The sequence below is a fragment of the Chrysemys picta genome, chromosome 14 (assembly GCF_011386835.1).
Source record: "Chrysemys picta bellii isolate R12L10 chromosome 14, ASM1138683v2, whole genome shotgun sequence".
Taxonomy (NCBI): Eukaryota; Metazoa; Chordata; order Testudines; family Emydidae; genus Chrysemys; species Chrysemys picta.
In genome coordinates this window covers 39,819,567-39,835,959 of record NC_088804.1, presented here as the reverse complement: position 1 = coordinate 39,835,959, position 16,393 = coordinate 39,819,567, and the positions used below count along the sequence as shown (strand labels likewise).

The 16,393-nt window shown below is 45.6% G+C and overlaps 1 protein-coding gene across 6 annotated transcripts in view; it reads right to left on the bottom strand.

The window, feature by feature from the left end:
* BANP (BTG3 associated nuclear protein) overlaps positions 1-11,393 on the bottom strand; it is a 251,959-nt gene extending 240,566 nt beyond the window's left edge. For 5 of the 6 annotated variants that reach the window (XM_008168621.4, XM_042852096.2, XM_065567317.1 and 2 more), the window contains exon 1: positions 11,277-11,393. The gene's annotated coding sequence lies outside the window, so the exon portion shown is untranslated. The remainder of the gene's footprint in view (positions 1-11,276) is intronic. The other variant, XM_065567318.1, reaches the window with a different exon arrangement.
* Between the last annotated feature and the right edge of the window lie 5,000 nt (positions 11,394-16,393).

Here is a 16,393-nt window from a genome sequence, read left to right as displayed (position 1 = left end):
ATTCCAATTCTGCCACCTCGCACATTAATCAGAAGTGGTATTTCTTAATGGTTCTCCAGGCACTGGTGGATCACCGTGGGCGTTTCATGGACATTAACGCAGGTTGGTCCGGAAAGGTGCATGACGCACGCATCTTTCGGAACACTGGCCTGTTCAGGAAGCTGCAAGCAGGGACTTTCTTCCTGGACTAGATCACCATAGGGGAAGTCGAAATGGCCATTGTGATCCTGGGAGACCCCGCCTACCCCTTAATGCCATGGCTTATGAAGCCATACATGGGGAACCTGGGCAGCAGCAAGGAGCGGTTGAACAGGTTGAGCAAGTACTGGGAGGCTGGACCTGGCCGATGACAATATTCCTATACTTATAGCTGCATGCTATATGCTCCATAATATTTGTGAAGGGAAGGGTGAAGTTTCACTCAGGGCTGGACCACTGAGGCTCAGCGCCTGGAGGCTGAATGTGAACAGCCAGAGACCAGGGCTATTCGAGGGGCCATAAGGATCAGGGATGCCTTGAAGCAGCAATTTGAAGCTGAAAGCCACTAATATCTGTTCCTATGCTTGGGAGTGCAGTGATGGTAATGCTAGGAGTCGATTGTGATCGGTGCAGACGATGCACTATGAAGGCTTAAGAAAATTGCCTGTTACTTTGCAGAGCTTTTTTCTTTCAATTAATGGAATACACATTGCTTTCAAACCAAAAAAAAAATCTTTTATTAAAAAAAAAAAAAAAAAAAACAACCAACCAGAGGAGAAAGATAAACAGTGCAGCGGGTACTGTACTTCAGCAGGGCTAAACTGCAGAGGGATGGGCGTTGAGTTCAGTGGGTACTGGGAGTCTGCAGGGCTGGATTGTGATGGGGCAGGAGTGGAATGCAGCGAGTACAGACTGGAGCCAGGAGATTGATAAGAGTGAGTTGGGGGCATCTGCGGGGCGCATGGGAAAGAGTTTTGCAACAACGGCTGCAGGGGAGGGTGGGATCGGAGCTGTTCAGTTTACAGTGCTAGTAGCACCTGGAGCATGTCTGCTTGGCGCTCCATACCGTTTAAGAGATGCTCCCTGGCTTCGTTCTGGTGCGCCGCATTCTCCTTTCGGTCCCTCTTCTCGCTGTCCCGCCACTCCTTCAATTTTTGTTTTTCGGCCAGGGAGTGCATCATGACACCATGCAGAAAGTCCTCTTTAGTTCTTTGTGGCCGCTTTCTAATTCTACGCAGCCGTTCAGCCGGCGATACCAAGTAGGGAGGCTGGGCTCCCAAGGTCGTATCTGTGAAGCCAAAATGCAACATTTTACAGAAGCAGTATTGTTTGCAACACACAGAACACTCTTCAGTGAGTTAAAAAACAGCCACTATTCACATACCTGTCACTAACTGGCTGACCCCAGGCAAGCACACATGAGCCACAAGACCCCCAAAATGGTGAGTAACCACAGGGGCAAGGGAAATCAGGGTCCCTGGACCGTACTGTACACTGGACACATGGCTCTTGGGGGAACTAGCACTGTGGGGGGGACCTTATAATCATTACCGTCCCCACATTTTCCACAGGCTGTGTTCATTATGGAAGATATCTCGCTGCTGAGGGTGAGCAGGGAATCAAGGGAGGGTCTTCTCCAAGACTGTGGCTTCCACCCTGGCCTTTATGCAGCTCGCCTGTGTGCTGTAATGCCAACCTGTGATGGCAGAGTGGCACGGGAAAGTTACCCTTAATGGGGGTAAGAAACAAAGCAGCTCTGCCAAAGAACTTGCGCCAGCGGATTGCCCAGTATCTCCATGAGAGTTTTATGGAGATCTCTGAGGCAGATTCCCATGAAGTGAAGGAGTCAAACAGCCTGTTCCGCCGCTCAGACTAGGCATTTGGTGGTACGCGCATCATACAGACACAAGCCTGCTTTCTGCAACCCTCCTGCCCCCAACAACTTGCTTCAGCGATTCCCAAAAATCAAAGCCTCTTACCAGGGGCCTCCTCTCCTGTTTGCACTTCGCCAAACTCCGACAGCTGTGACTGGCTAGCCTCCTCCGGGGTAGATAAGAGCTCCTGATTGCATGCATCTCTGACCTCCGAGTCGTCCTCTGCCTCACACTCTTCGTCCAAGATTTCCTCCTCCTGGCTTGGTCCACTCTCGACTGGCACGCAAGCTACCGAAGTATCCACAGTGGCCTTTGCAATGAAGGTGGGGTCGCCACTGAGTATTGCATCCAGCTCTTTGTAGAATCGGCAGCTCATGGGCGCAACACCAGAGCAGAGATTTGCCTTCCAAGTTTGTGGCAAGCATTCCGCAGCTCCTTCACTTAGACCCTGCACTGCAGAGTGTCCCAGTCATGGCCCCTTTCTGTCATGCATCATAAAATCTGTCTGTAGGTATCATAATTCCTATGGCTGGAGCACAGCTGGGACAGGACAGCCTCCTCTCCCCAAATGCTGATGAGGTCCAGCAGCTCGGCATTGCTCCAAGAGGTGGATTGCCTGGTCCATGGAGCAGGCATGATCACCTGGAAAGATGCGCTGAGACCACTGCACGTGTCACCAAGCAAACAGGAAGGGGACTTTCAAAATTTCCAAGGAATTTAAGGGGAGGGGGCTCACAGTTGGTCAATCTGAGGGCAGGGCAGTAGAACTTAAACCGATGACCAGAGAGGCAAGAACAGGCATTGTGGGACACCTCCCAGAGGCCAGTCGCAGCGCTGTAATTGACCAGGGTGTCTACACTGGCACCGTGGCACTGTACGCCTCTTGTAAGGGTGGTTTTTTTTACAGTGCTGCAACTGCGCAATTTCTGCACACTAAGTGGCTTGGCAGGGTGTACACCTCGGGAGTTACACCTCAGAAAGCTGCTTTACTGTGCAGAAACTTACCAGTGTAGACAAGGCCATAGTTAATAAATCTTTAGTTAGTATTATAGAATTGGCTACAAATATTGTACCTCACATCTCAAACTAAAAACAACTGACCTGGGTAAGTGATTGGTCCTTTGGGACTGGAAGTAACTGTTGTGATTTTTGGTGTAAGGGACGATCTATCACAAAAACAGACACGCAAAGGTGGCAAGATAGACCAGAGTGCCCAAGGAAACTGTGACTCCACATTAAGGCTGTTACAGTGCATTAGGAGTTCACACTTATTACTTGGTTGGTGAAATCTAATTATAGAACTTACAACCAGTTGGGGATTTGTCCCCTGTCCCTTGACAGTCTGCCCTGAGGTTGGCACTCATGTCAAGCTGTCTAGACTAGCTCATGAGCATATGTATCTATACCAATCTGAAGCATATGCTTTGAAGTTTATGTTCATGGATATTTTTAAACCCATTTTTGATGAATGCAGAGAAGTGCAGATTGTATGGGAGGTAAAACATTTCCACTTAGTAAATATTTAAATTATTTTGTACTTCTGGTGACCCTCAGTGGATCTCAAGCACTTTACAAATATTAAGCTTCAAAACACAACGGCTATCTAAGATAGTTAAGGAATGCTAAGGGATCATTTACCCACCAATGAAAGCCAGCCATAAGCAGAGTGGAATGTAACAGCTGTTCAGCAATTGTACACAGGAAGAGTATCAGATGTAACTAATAGAAAAGCGGAAAGCAGAGTTGCCTAGCAGGTAGAGGAGACCTGGGTTCTCAGGAGAATGTCTGAGGCCAGATCTGGGTTCTATTCCTGGCTGTGCCACTGGACTGCTAAGTGGCATTACACAAGTCACTTCCCCTATATGCACCTCAGTTTCCCCATCTGTAAAATGTTGATGATACTTTGAGCACTATGGATGAAAGGTATTGTAAGAACTCTGGCAAGATTATTAAACTTGCAGAATGAATTAGGTGGGGAAACAGTTCTCAAAGGTAACTTGGCCAGAACACCCAGGCTAACTCTCTTACTCCTTTGATTACAAACTTTATTTTGTATCTCACTGCAAAGCCAATAACAAAAAAAAAAACCTTTTTGTTCATAACATCTTGCTGGGCCATGGGTTTGGTATAAATTCAGAATGAAGACTGCCCCCTACTGAATAACCAATACCATTTCTTGCAGCACCTCACAACTTTCCTAAGTACTGTGATAGCAGAGTGAAATTAACAAGGCCGATGAGTTTCACTACCGCTAAAGACAGCTAGGAAGAAAGAAAAGTAGTAAAGACCTCTCCCACAGTATAGCCAAGACAGCATGAACCCACAACTGTCAAAATGGTGTGGGAAAAGAGAAAGTTCAATCTTGCTTCCAGCAGGAGAGAGAGAGTGTGTGTTTTCTGTATATGAAAGCTAGGTGATTGCAAGCAGGATCTAGGGACAGCACCCTTCTCAGCAGTGATAGGTTAGCTGCAACTAGGTTTCTCACAATCTCATTGTTCCTGTACCTGTATGCTTTGAGCCTATTGCTAACAAATAATATAAAATACCTAAGATGGTGTATAGGTTGTGTGACATCTGTTTGTTGCCTTTCCTTGTTTTTGATATTTTGAACAAAACATCCCTATTTAATATTTTATTTTGTACTAGATTGGAATGCATTTGTACTAGTGTCTATGAAGCGGTTTTAGAGAAACTGCCACATTCTTCGTTATCTTCAGATGTAATTTCAGATTTCCACTACATACATTTCAGTACAACAAAGTAAGGATTTTGACTCGAAATCTCTATATTTTAGCATTTACAATATACAGCTTAATAAACACAGTGACAAGTTGAGTCCAATAGAAAACTAAACAAACAGTATTTCTCTCTGGTTCAAATGAATGCAGTTACCTAATTATAAAAGTTTAACCACCCTCTTGTATGGAAAACCCACAAGAAAGGACTCTAAAAATGGATTCTTCCTTGCAGAGCTCCTCAACTTTATCCTGGGGGGGAGAGGGTTCAGGTGAGGGTGAAGATTAACAAAGGCGTTTCTGGCCACTGTGCAGCCTCAAAAGGCAGCACAGTCTGCCCCCAAACATGGGTGATGACATGGAAATCACATGGAGGTCATGCACCTCTTCATCAGATCTTGCCCTAGACAGCTCTGCTCCAATACAGCCACATTACAAGGAGCCACCCCTTATCTTTCACCCCTTTCTATAACATGAACCCCAGCCTTACAGGGTGATATTCATGGGAAGGGAAGAATAGAGTCATGGCAGCAAGCTAATACCATTTCCACAGAGAAAGGGGTAGATCAGTAGTGGGCAACCTGCGGGCCGCGAGACACTTTGTTTACATTGACTGTCCGCGCCCACAGCTCCGAGTGGCCACAGTTCGCCGTTCCTGGCCAGTGGGAGCAGCTGTAAGCGGTGCAGGCCGCAGGGACGTGCTGGCTGCCGCTTCCGGCAGCTCCCATTGGCCGGGAATGGCGAACCTCAGCCACTGGGAGCTGCGGGCGGCTGTGCCTGCAGACTGTCAATGTAAACAAATTGTCTCACCGCCCGCCAGTGGATTACTCTGACAGGCCACATTCAGCATACGGGTTGCCCACCACTGGGGTAGATGGATAAGATTCTGAGAGAATGATTTAGACCAAAGGGGGGAGGGATAGCTCAGTGGTTTGAGCACTGGCCTGCTAAACCCAGGGGTTGTGAGTTCAATCCTTGAGGGGGCCACTTAGCGATCTGGGGCAAAATCAGTACTTGGTCCTGGTAGTGAAGGCAGGGGGCTGGACTCGATGACCTTTTGGGGTCCCTTCCAGCTCTATGAGATGGTATATCTCCATAAAGGCTCTCACCACTTTGCCTTATAAATCTAAAGCTAACACCAAATAAGTTTAAAATGTTGCAGGAGAAAACTCTACCTTGGTTCACAGATCAATAAATATTTGCTTATTAGTACCTGGAAAATGTTATTAGAACCTGTTGAAAAACATCTGTTACAAAACAATATATGTTGGTTCAGTAGTTTTAAGTTCTGGTTAAAAAAAGGTACTTCTAATGTTTTATAGGAAGTTTAGTGGGGAAAAGGTTTATCAAAATTGCCCATGACATTGGGGGGGGGGGGGGGGAGTTTTCCCCAACAAAAGAACTTTTCTTTTTTTTTTTTTTTTTTTTCAAAAAAAAATCAGTTTTTCAAACAAAAAATATCAAAAAATGAATTATTCTGCAAAAATATTTTTGATAAAATGATCAGTTCTACTCAAGATCACTTATGAAAACTTTAAAGCAGGTAAGGAAAACCATTCAAAGAAAGTTCTATTCTCTACCTTTCCATCTCTGTTTAGGTCTACTAAATTCAGCTCTTCTTTCACTGCCAGCTTACAACAGTGGCCAGAAACGCCTTTGTTAATCTTTGGCTGATCAAAAGCTTAAGCCTTTTCCTGCATCACCAAGGTTATACACATGCCTGTGTTTATTCTAGGATGGAGAACTATAACAATACCTTCCTGAGCTATGAAGACCATTGGGAGACTTTAGTTAGCGAAGAAAACAGTTGCAGCAAGATGAATTCTGCGGTAAGTTTCAGTTGCCTTCCTGGTAAAATTAGAAGTGATAACTCACAAAGTCCTATGTATAGAGCCTAGGGCACAGCTGCTTCAACGGCCAGCATCCCTCTGACCCACTAGAGCAACTATATTTGTCCAGCTGTTTTATAAGGGTAAGGCTGAAGGGAGCAGCAGGCAGTGTTTTCAGTGAAAGACCTTAGCCACCATCAAGGAATAAGACGTATACATGGATCTGGCTTAACTCAGGAAGCTTTGTAAGATGCAACACTTAATTCAGGCTTTTCACTGCCAGACACAGTACGGCAAAGTTTCGACTTGCATGCTAAGTTTTCCTTTCTCTGTCTAGTAAAGCTGCTTTGTTATGGTGTCATGGAGGTTTCTGCCTGGAGAAATGTTGTTCATATCAGGCAAAAAGCATGCAATTAGTAATAAATACTGACTCAAGTTGCCTTATTTGACTCAGGAAACTAGCCTTTAATAAAAATGACTCTTTTTTTTTTTTTTTTACAAATCTGTAGAGACTTCAGATTTGGATACACTTGCATCTAGCTGAGAGATGAGGGAAATATGCGTGTAATACATTTTATTCTTATGCAATTAGTCTCATTCAGAATGCTTCACAACGAGAAACAGCAATGTTACTTTATGTTCTCTTTCTAGCATGTATTATTAAATTTCTATATTAAAATAGTCTTCTGACCAAGCATTTTAGAAAAAGTAAACATTCTAATACAAGCTTCCAATCAAGCTAATTTAGAAAAAGTATGGTAGTGAACCTGTATAATATACTGTAAAACAAGTCAGTTGGTTACTTCCATTTATTGAGGCCCTTCCTTATTCCCAAAAAGAACTGTTTTAAGATGTTTACTTCCCACACTAGATTTCTACAAAAAGGAAGTAGTTTAATTGTTTATTCAGGGCATCAACCTTTAGGAAACTGATGTAACTATCACACTGAGCTTTAAGATACAGGGAGAATACTAATATTGTTCAAATTCTTGCTCAGTATACATAATTCAAAATAATTAAATTGAAGAACAATCTATAATCATAAGGAGAACACTGACTCTCGAAGTTCTTCCTCACCTTCTGAATTTTACTTCATGTTCCTAGCACAGTCCTGGTTTGCTTATCCCACTTTGTAAGTCTTCCTACAAAACATGATAGCTACAGCCTTTAAACCTATGAAAGTTTATGTACTTTCAAAAGTTACTCACTGATCTTTAGAAGACAAATGCAATGAGTGAGTTTATGCAATAGATCCAGTCCTAATTTTTATTATTTCTACAAATCCACACCTGGAACATAAAGAAGTATTTGATTTTTAATTGTAAAATAATTAAGCTCTAATTTACAATAAGAGAACAAAAGTAAATTAAGTTCAAAATTCCAACAGATCCTTAAATGACTGTTTTGCAGAAAGGTATTAGAGGGCTCTGTCCAGTGGATTATTTTATTTATCGGAACAGTCTCATTTATAGGTCAGAATACAAGTGTACTTAAAATAAGGAAATTTTAAATTATTGCGCATTCTAACTAGCACCTTAATATATGTTCTGCAACACAGCAACAGAGCAAATTAAGGATTTAGACGTAGCTTAAGAAAATCTTAAACTATGGTGAGAGAGGCCCTGCACTTGATTTCAAATAAATTGTTTATTTCCTTTTTCACACAAATTAAGAAAATGAAAATATGGATTTTTTTTTAAACTAACATATAAATAAAAAATAAGTAATTTCAATAATTAAAAAATGCAACCCTAAGTACCAAATTCCAGGCCAAAAAAAATTACACCCATGAAGAAAAGATTTTATTGGAAATGAGTTTAGTATGCATAGCATAACTGCATTCAACAACAAAAATGTGTGGCTGGTAGGTTTGCATATATTCCTGCTTCAATTACTGCACTGGTTGGCCTGTTAGATTCATTGCACAAAAAATATTCTGCAGACCTTTAGAATAGTGTTATTTTTGTATGTGCTTCTATGTATGCAGACAAGTTCCCATCTCTTCCCATTAAAACAAATGGTTGACTTTATTGTGAGAAGTATCCTTATGTATACATTTCTTACAAGAACGACAGAAATTCCAACTCAAGCAATGCCTCATTAAAAAATATTAAGAGCATGGAAGTTCTGATAAAAAGATGAGAATGTACATGTTCTGTGAATTCATCTCATTTTTTTCCTATGAAAATAAGGGGTAAAGAGAACCTACAATATGCTTATGTAAGTCATTGCAAATTTGGTTAATGTGGGTTGAACCTGCACTGCTCTCATTGTAGAATCAGGACAACCTTGAATACTCTTTTATGGTATGAAGATATATCATATATTTAACCTTTCCTTAGCTAATCAATGGAAAACAGTATAAAACATATCCTGTGCATCACAGAAAAGTCTGATTTTTGTCCAGGGAACACAAGTAACGCTGAGATTTTGTCATGGTTAATTTTAGTAAAAGTCATGGGCAATAACCAAAAATCCACGGAAGCTGTGACCTGTCTGTGACTTTTGCTACTGTGGCTCCATGATTTCCTCTGCCACCGCGGTGGCTGGGAGCTATGGGGTTCCCCTTCTGCCCAGGGCAGCTGGAAGCTAGGAAGAGGGGGCGCATCCCTCCACCCATGGTGCCTGGGATCTGCAGGGTGACCATATTTCCCAAAGAGAAAACGGGACATGCCCAGCCATTCGCCCAAGGCTGTCGCCCATCCCTGGAACCCTGAGGAGGGCCCCCTTAGGAGCCTGTCACCTGTCGCTGGAATCCTGCCAGGGCCCCACTGGCTACCAGCTAAAGTCCCACAGCCCCTGGGCCTGAAGCAGAGAATGTCACCGAGGTCTCAGATTCCGATTCGTGACTTCCCTGACATAAACATGGCCTTAAACCTAAGCACTGGACTATTTCAAAAAAATTATTTAGCAGAACATGCACTGGATGAATCCTTAATATCAAACATAACATCAGACACCAGAATTAATGTCCATTGGATCAGTGCGATACTATTAGGCATTAAACATTAATAATATTTTAAAGAGCCTTACAATTTTAGGCCTGTATTGCAGCCACCTGATGAACTAAACTTGACAGGATCATAAAGATTTTAAAACCTGTACATTACCATAAATTAGATTTTGGGACAAAGCCACATCCACAAAATGTGCTCAACACTTTCTGAAACAGGCAGGATGTTCACATCTATGAAAACTGGATTCAATCTTTAACTGCCCTAACAATTTATCAAGTTCTGCTACCTGTCATCTTCCAATGTCTTAATGCAAACTGAGTTATTAGGCTAAAATACAGTTTACTGTACTTACTGAAGTTTATTACAGTGTTTCAGAATCAATTAGAATTTTTAGTTGTTAGATTTTACACAACATTCATTTAACATGTATTTAAATAAGTTAATTTATTGGTTGTTTTATTCAGAGAAAATATTAAAGGGGCACTCAACTTAAGTTCTAGTGTTCAAAAGATAAAGTTTCAAGTACCACTCCTGTCCCTGCATATTTTGATGGTTTTACAGCCACATTAATTGTTTTTCTCTCTGTGTATGTTGTGTGAAAGACCTACAAAAGAGGAGAAACTATAATTAAACTGAAACTAACTACACAGAAAGGAAGGTTAGACAAAGTAAACTAACTGGAGAAGTAGCAAAAACAAAAAAAAAATGCTCTAAACTTTCCCTTACATTAATATGAAGTGTTATCAGTAAAAAGAGTAGGCAAATAATTTCCAGAAAATGAGGTTTTTTTAGTTCATAATGCCCCTTTAAATTTGTGCTTCTGTTAAAAGATAAAACAAAACTCTTCTCTTGGGAATACTAAAAATAAACGGGTATACAAACTATATAGCCCCCTAGCAGAATTGACTATATTTGGTTATAAGTTTAATACTTTTCACCATATAAGGAGAAAAAAAACTTTAAAAACATCTTAATATTCCAAAGAAAGGAAGAAGAAAATGTCTGATGGCTAAGTGCAGACTGATTCAGAAAATATCAACTCAAATGGGAGAGGAAGGGAAGGGGAAGGTCATCCATCACTTCCAACTGCATGAAGAACAACATGCCCAGCTACATAATTTTTGCAATCGAGTGTTTGTAGGTGCAAGCCCAAACCCCTTTCCATTACAGAATTCCACAAGTGACACATGGGGCGGGAAAAGGGAGTAAACACCCCCTCTAGTTTTATTCACAATCCATTACGGGGGATAGAATGTGCACCTGGAGAAACAGGCATCCCTTCTCAAAACTCCCTCGCAATGCCGTGTATGTGCTCCATTGGGAGGGTGGGGGTGGAATTACATCTGCCTCCCACCAGCCCTCTCAGGAGGAGCATCACGAAACCGGGGGTGGGAGCAGCTCCCCCATTACAGTGCTACTCATGGGGGAAGGAGAAATGTAGGGTACTCCCCGCTCCTCTATGCTAGCCTTGCAGCCCAATGGGCATGGGGGGGCTGCGCCCCACCCCTCCCAGTGGGACTACGGGGGGACAGCACTGGGGTAGGCAGAGAACTGCCCCTCCCCCACAGCACGGCGAGGGGCCTAGTGCCGGGGGAGGGGGAGTCAAAGCGGAGACACCCCCCCTGTCGGAGCCCCGGTCGTGGGGGGAGCAGCCCCCCGGGGAGACCCCACCACAGTGCCGGGGCAGCAGCCCCATGGGGGAGGGGCGGAGACTCGCCAGCGCCCGCAGACCGTAGGGGCGGGGGCAGAGCCCCCCCCCGGCTCGGCCCCTCCCGGAGCCTCTCGCTCGCGGCCCGGTTGCCTGGCCGACGCTGTAAGGCGCGGGGAAGCCGAGCTGGGCCCCGGCCCTCGGGCCCCAGAGAGGCTGGCCCGAGCCATCCGGCCGCGGGAAGCCGCGGTTACCGTGTGTGGTGGCGAATTCTCGTGGTGTTTGTCGAGCGGCTGCGATAATGGCGTCCTTCCTCGCGAGAGATCTCCGCGTCCTCACTGCGCAGGCGCCGCCGCGCCGCTGCCGCTCCCACTCCGTCCCCCGCCCTCCCCGAGAGGCTGCGCAGCCGCCCAGAGAAGCCTCCTCGCAACCGCCCTTAACCGCCGCACGGCCAATGTCGACTACAACTCCCAGAAGACAACGCGTGCAGCCTGGTGGCCGGCGCTCCCGTGGGGCAGGCCGGGATGTGTAGTACCATAGCGTGCAGCCGTACCTGCTGGGAGTTGTAGTCCAAAGGAGACCTGGATCTTCTGTGAAAGCTGGGGCGCGTAGTTAGCCCCATTTCATGCCAGTTAGATGCCACCCTTGGCTGATTACATCCCCATGTCCCCCAGAGGGATGAATTTTGGGAGTCCATGAAATCTCATCACCTTGAGCTGGGGCATCATGATATCATGACATGGCATGACATCATCGTGCAGCATGATGATGTTTTCACACACTGGCACCACATGCAGCGCTCTCGCACTGAGTTGTGGAGTAAGCAGGGCCGGCTCTGGCTTTTTTGCCGCCCCGGGCAAAAAAGCCTCCCGCCGCCCCCCGCTCCCCAGCGGGGAGCGCGGCAGGGGAGGGCGCCGAGCCCGGCTGCAGCCCTGCTCTCCCTGGCCGGCCACAGCGCTGGGAGGAGGGCGGCGAGCCCGCCGTGGCTCCGCTCTCCCCGGCGGCCGGAGCGCCAGGAGGAGGGCAGAGAGCCCGGCCGCGGCCCCGCTCTCCCTGACCAGCCGGAGCGCCGGGGGAGGGTGGCCCCGCTCTCCCCGGCCGGCCGGAGCGCCGGGGGACAGCGGCAAGCCCAGCCGGGGCCCCGCTCTCCCCAACCGGCCACAGCGCCGGGAGGAGGGCGGCGAGCCCGCCACGGCTCCGCTCTCCCCGGCAGCCGGAGCACCGGGAGGAGGGCAGCGAGCCCAGCCATGGCCCCGCTCTCCCCGACCGGCCAGAGCACTGGGAGGAGGGCGGCGAGCCCAGCCGCGGCCCCGCTCTCCCCGACCGGCCGGAGCGCCGGGGGAGGGCGGCCCCGCTCTCCCGCGACCGGCCAGAGCTCCGGGAGGATGGCGGACAGCCCGGCCGGGGCCCCGCTCTCCCCGACCAGCCGGAGCACCGGGAGGAGGGCGGCGAGTCCAGCCGCGGCCCCGCTCTCCCCGAGTGCCGCCCCCCTCCAGGTGCCGCCCCAGGCATATGCTTGGTAGACTGGTGCCTGGAGCCGGCCCTGGGAGTAAGGAGATTTTCCCATGACTTCATCACAGGGCTTGGTGAAGTTTAATGCATAACCACCAATGTTGAGTACAGTGGGGTTTCTGTGTCTGGTAAGGTCACCAGCTGTCCCGATCTTATAGGGGCAGTCCCGATTTTTGGGTCTTTTTCTTATATAGGCTCCTATTATCTCCCATCCCCTCTCCCGATTTTTCACATTTGCTGTCTGGTCACCCTAGTGTCTGGTTATTGCTGAAAACCGGGACTGTACCCATTTTTCTGTTCCTGGTCTGGTATCGCTGGGGTTTTGCAAAACCCAGTGTTGTGTCTTGTGTTTTTAAACCCCTCCAGATTTGTCAATTCAAGGAGCCACTTGACTGAGCTTGTAAAATTGGCAGCAGGCTGTCTAACTGCATGAGAACTACAGGTCCTCCACCATCAAGCCTGTCACATATTGACACATTGCCTTCTAGCACTCCCTTTCCAAGTCTCCCTAAGAAGTCTACCCATGCCCAAATGGTGGACTGTGAGTCAACTGCAGATCCTAATGTGTGTTCAAAGGAAACTCCAACCTTTTCATCCCTGTGGGCAGGCTAATGGATCTTGCAGCACTTGTGATGCTTCAAACAAAAAAAAAATGGCAGCATTTAGCAAGGTTCAGCATATTGCTGAAAGACAGGCTGCCAGTTGGAATTGGCAAAAATAACACACTGGGCTTGGGTTTCTGTTGCTCCATTCCTGTGTTTGGAGCATGAATTGGGGATCAGGCAAAGGTGGCTTTAAACTACCTTTGTGTTTCTCATATTCTGAAACTGTTGAGGGCCCTGGTGGGCTCTGGCATAAGAGAAGCAGCAGGACTGTTCTCATGTAAGCTCTGGTTAAAAAAAAAAAAAAAAAAAAAAAGTCCCTTTAGGAGTTATCCATCAGCCCTGGAGAGTAAGAATGCAATGTGCTCCAGTCACCAGTATTTCCTCTATTTGCTGCACCTGGTATCTCCCTGCACCAGGGACTGGGGATGCAGAGGAAAGTATATGGTCATTGCAGCAGCTCTCTGCTGGCTGGGGAACACCCACATGGGGAGTGTTACCCAGGGGATGTTTTCACCTGCTCCCCCAAAGTACCAGGGTGCAGCAAAGAACTGGCCCCAAGGAGTGCACTCCATCCTCAGCTCTGTGGTTCAGCAGTACACTGCCTCTTTGCAACAATAGTAAATAGAGTGATAATAAGAGATCTGGGGTTAGCAGCACTCTGTATGCTATTGTGGCTGAGAGACCTGGGACAATGTGCTGCTTCAGCACGGGGATCCTGGAGGAACTGAGCAGAAATAGCCAGGTAGAAAGGTGCAGCACTTCAACAGACCTGCTCCCATGCACAATTGTGCATTCTGCACCTTAGAGACAGCAACAGGCAAGAAAAACGGTGAGGCATCATTGGGGATAGTCATGGGGAGAAAGAAGGAAGCAAGCAAGCTGGGGGATCCTAGAAGAGTTGCTCCAAAGAGCAGAGATGACAGCAGCTGGCATCATGCGGAGCCCAGGCGCAACATTTGCTGCCCCAAAAGTAGCACCAGTGCACCACGAGTACCAAGGTGTGATTGGAGCTGATGCTCATGTGACAGGCCTAGTGGTGGGTAAAGGTAAAGAATTGATAAGATCACTGCCTTGAAGAGAAGTGTCTGGTACCAGGGGGTAGGGCTGAGATTATGTTCTGCATTTATTTAACATCTTCTTCTAAAGTAACCGTGTAGCACATAAGCATGTCTAATATAAAATAGTTGTGCATGAGAAGAGCCTTGAAGCTAACAACCAGACTCTGAATTAGGTGTATTTGTCAGCACCCTCATACACATTCCTATTAGTTTTCTCCTCCCTTGGCATATCAGTTCCACACGTTTTGCACAGTCGCTGAATCCCAAATCCGTACAAGTTACAGTACTTTACCCCGACACCCATCTTACTACCTATTTATACCACCATTTATGTCATCGTTGAATTTGGCTCCAAAGCTACCAAATGAGTTACAATAGCTTGCTGCATTTGGCTGAATGTGGCTCTGTTGTCCCGTGCATTGGGTTTGTAAGAAATATCTAAGACCTCTTATTAGTGAAAACAAAATGTGGCCACTAGGTGGTAGTATAAAAGTATATTAACTCCATTAAGGGTTTTTCGCTCAGTTTATTGGGAAGCGTTATTTTAGATTTTTATAATCATCAATGCCAATTTGCTTTTTCTTATGAAAGCTTTTGTTAAGACAGTCATACAGTAATCTCCATCTCACTCTTGCCATCTCAGCCCGCACATCTCTCCCTGTTGATAGATGGTGACACATGGAAGAGGTAACTGATCCTCTCACTTCCTCCATGCAATGGGTGGGGGGAGGGAATCTACCTTGGAGACCTCCTCTGCGCTCAAATCAACGGGGCCTGATCTGGATCTCAGTTTTTAACTTGGATCAAATTCCCATAGACTTCAACAGGAGTGAAAAATGAGTGAGAATTTCAGGATATTAATTGTATTATTTATTTATATAGTTCCAAATGTGTCTTACCAGAAGGTGCTTTGTTATTCCCACTCAGATAACAATACCTGATTTGTTATTTGAACTCTAAAGGCCAAATTTTGGCCTACATTTTTTTTTGCAACATATATATATATACACTCTAACTTTTATCTACAGTGCTATTAAAAATCATTTGCTCACAGATGACATCTGTTTTATTTCCCCGTTGTTTTAGCTTTTATTTGAGAAGAATTTCCTGGGGAAATTGCTACTTTCACATCTCCAGTATGGATCACCATGTTTGGCACCAGTTGGTATCTCATTCATCACGTTCCCTTTCTTGCTCTTAGAAAAATCACAAGACCTAGCATACCATCAGAGGTAAAAAATTAACTCTCTGTGCACACAGTTTTGCAACTGTAACAGCACCAGAAGAACAAGGTTGCCAAAGAGACAGATGTATTCTTCCAGGGCATTTGTTTAAACAAGTGACAGGCATTCACAATTTGAACTCATTGGTATTTGTGGGCAGATGAAAACCAAACATAGGAGAAAAAGAGAAGAGATGATCAGAGAATATGAGCAGCTATAGAACATTAGCTACAGTATTTCTTTAGGGATGTTTTCTTTGACCATGCACAAAATCTGTGGTCAGGAACTTGCAGTTAAGATCACCGATGGCTTCTGAATATGACCTATATTTGGAGACTTTTGTTTGAGTTTACTTTATTAAGTTTCTGGATAATAAACCTTACACCCAGGAAGAAGCACACACATGGCCCTAGGCATATTGTGCTGTAGCAATACATTGAACTGACATACGATACATGTTAAAAGAAAAGCTGTTCAATCAAAATGTCACAAAATACATAATATGCCTTTTTGAAACAGAGCACTGTAATGATATAATCTTATGACTGCTAATGAGATTTGTAAGCCTTGTCTATTAATTCACATCTGTTTGATCTGAAACATCCATGCTATTGAAATCCTGGATTCCCATAGTCATATCTGTCAGTGCACCTCAATCCCAACCTGCAGCGTCTCCTGCTTCCACAGCGCTGCTAAATGTATTTCACTCTCCGACTACACTATAAAGTTAAGCTGATGTAAATCGCCTTGTGTTGACCTATTTGCTCATGTGTCTAAGCTCAAATATGTCTCAGTGATGCAATAGAACTGCCTCTCCAATCACATGGAGCCACGGTTGACCTACTGAGGTCAATGCAATGCGAGTGTAGATACTGCATGACCTACGTGGACCCTGTCAGTCCTTCAACAGCTGTCCCACAATGCCCCATTCCCTGTAACACTGGTCATTATTTTAAACTTCACTGCCCAGAGA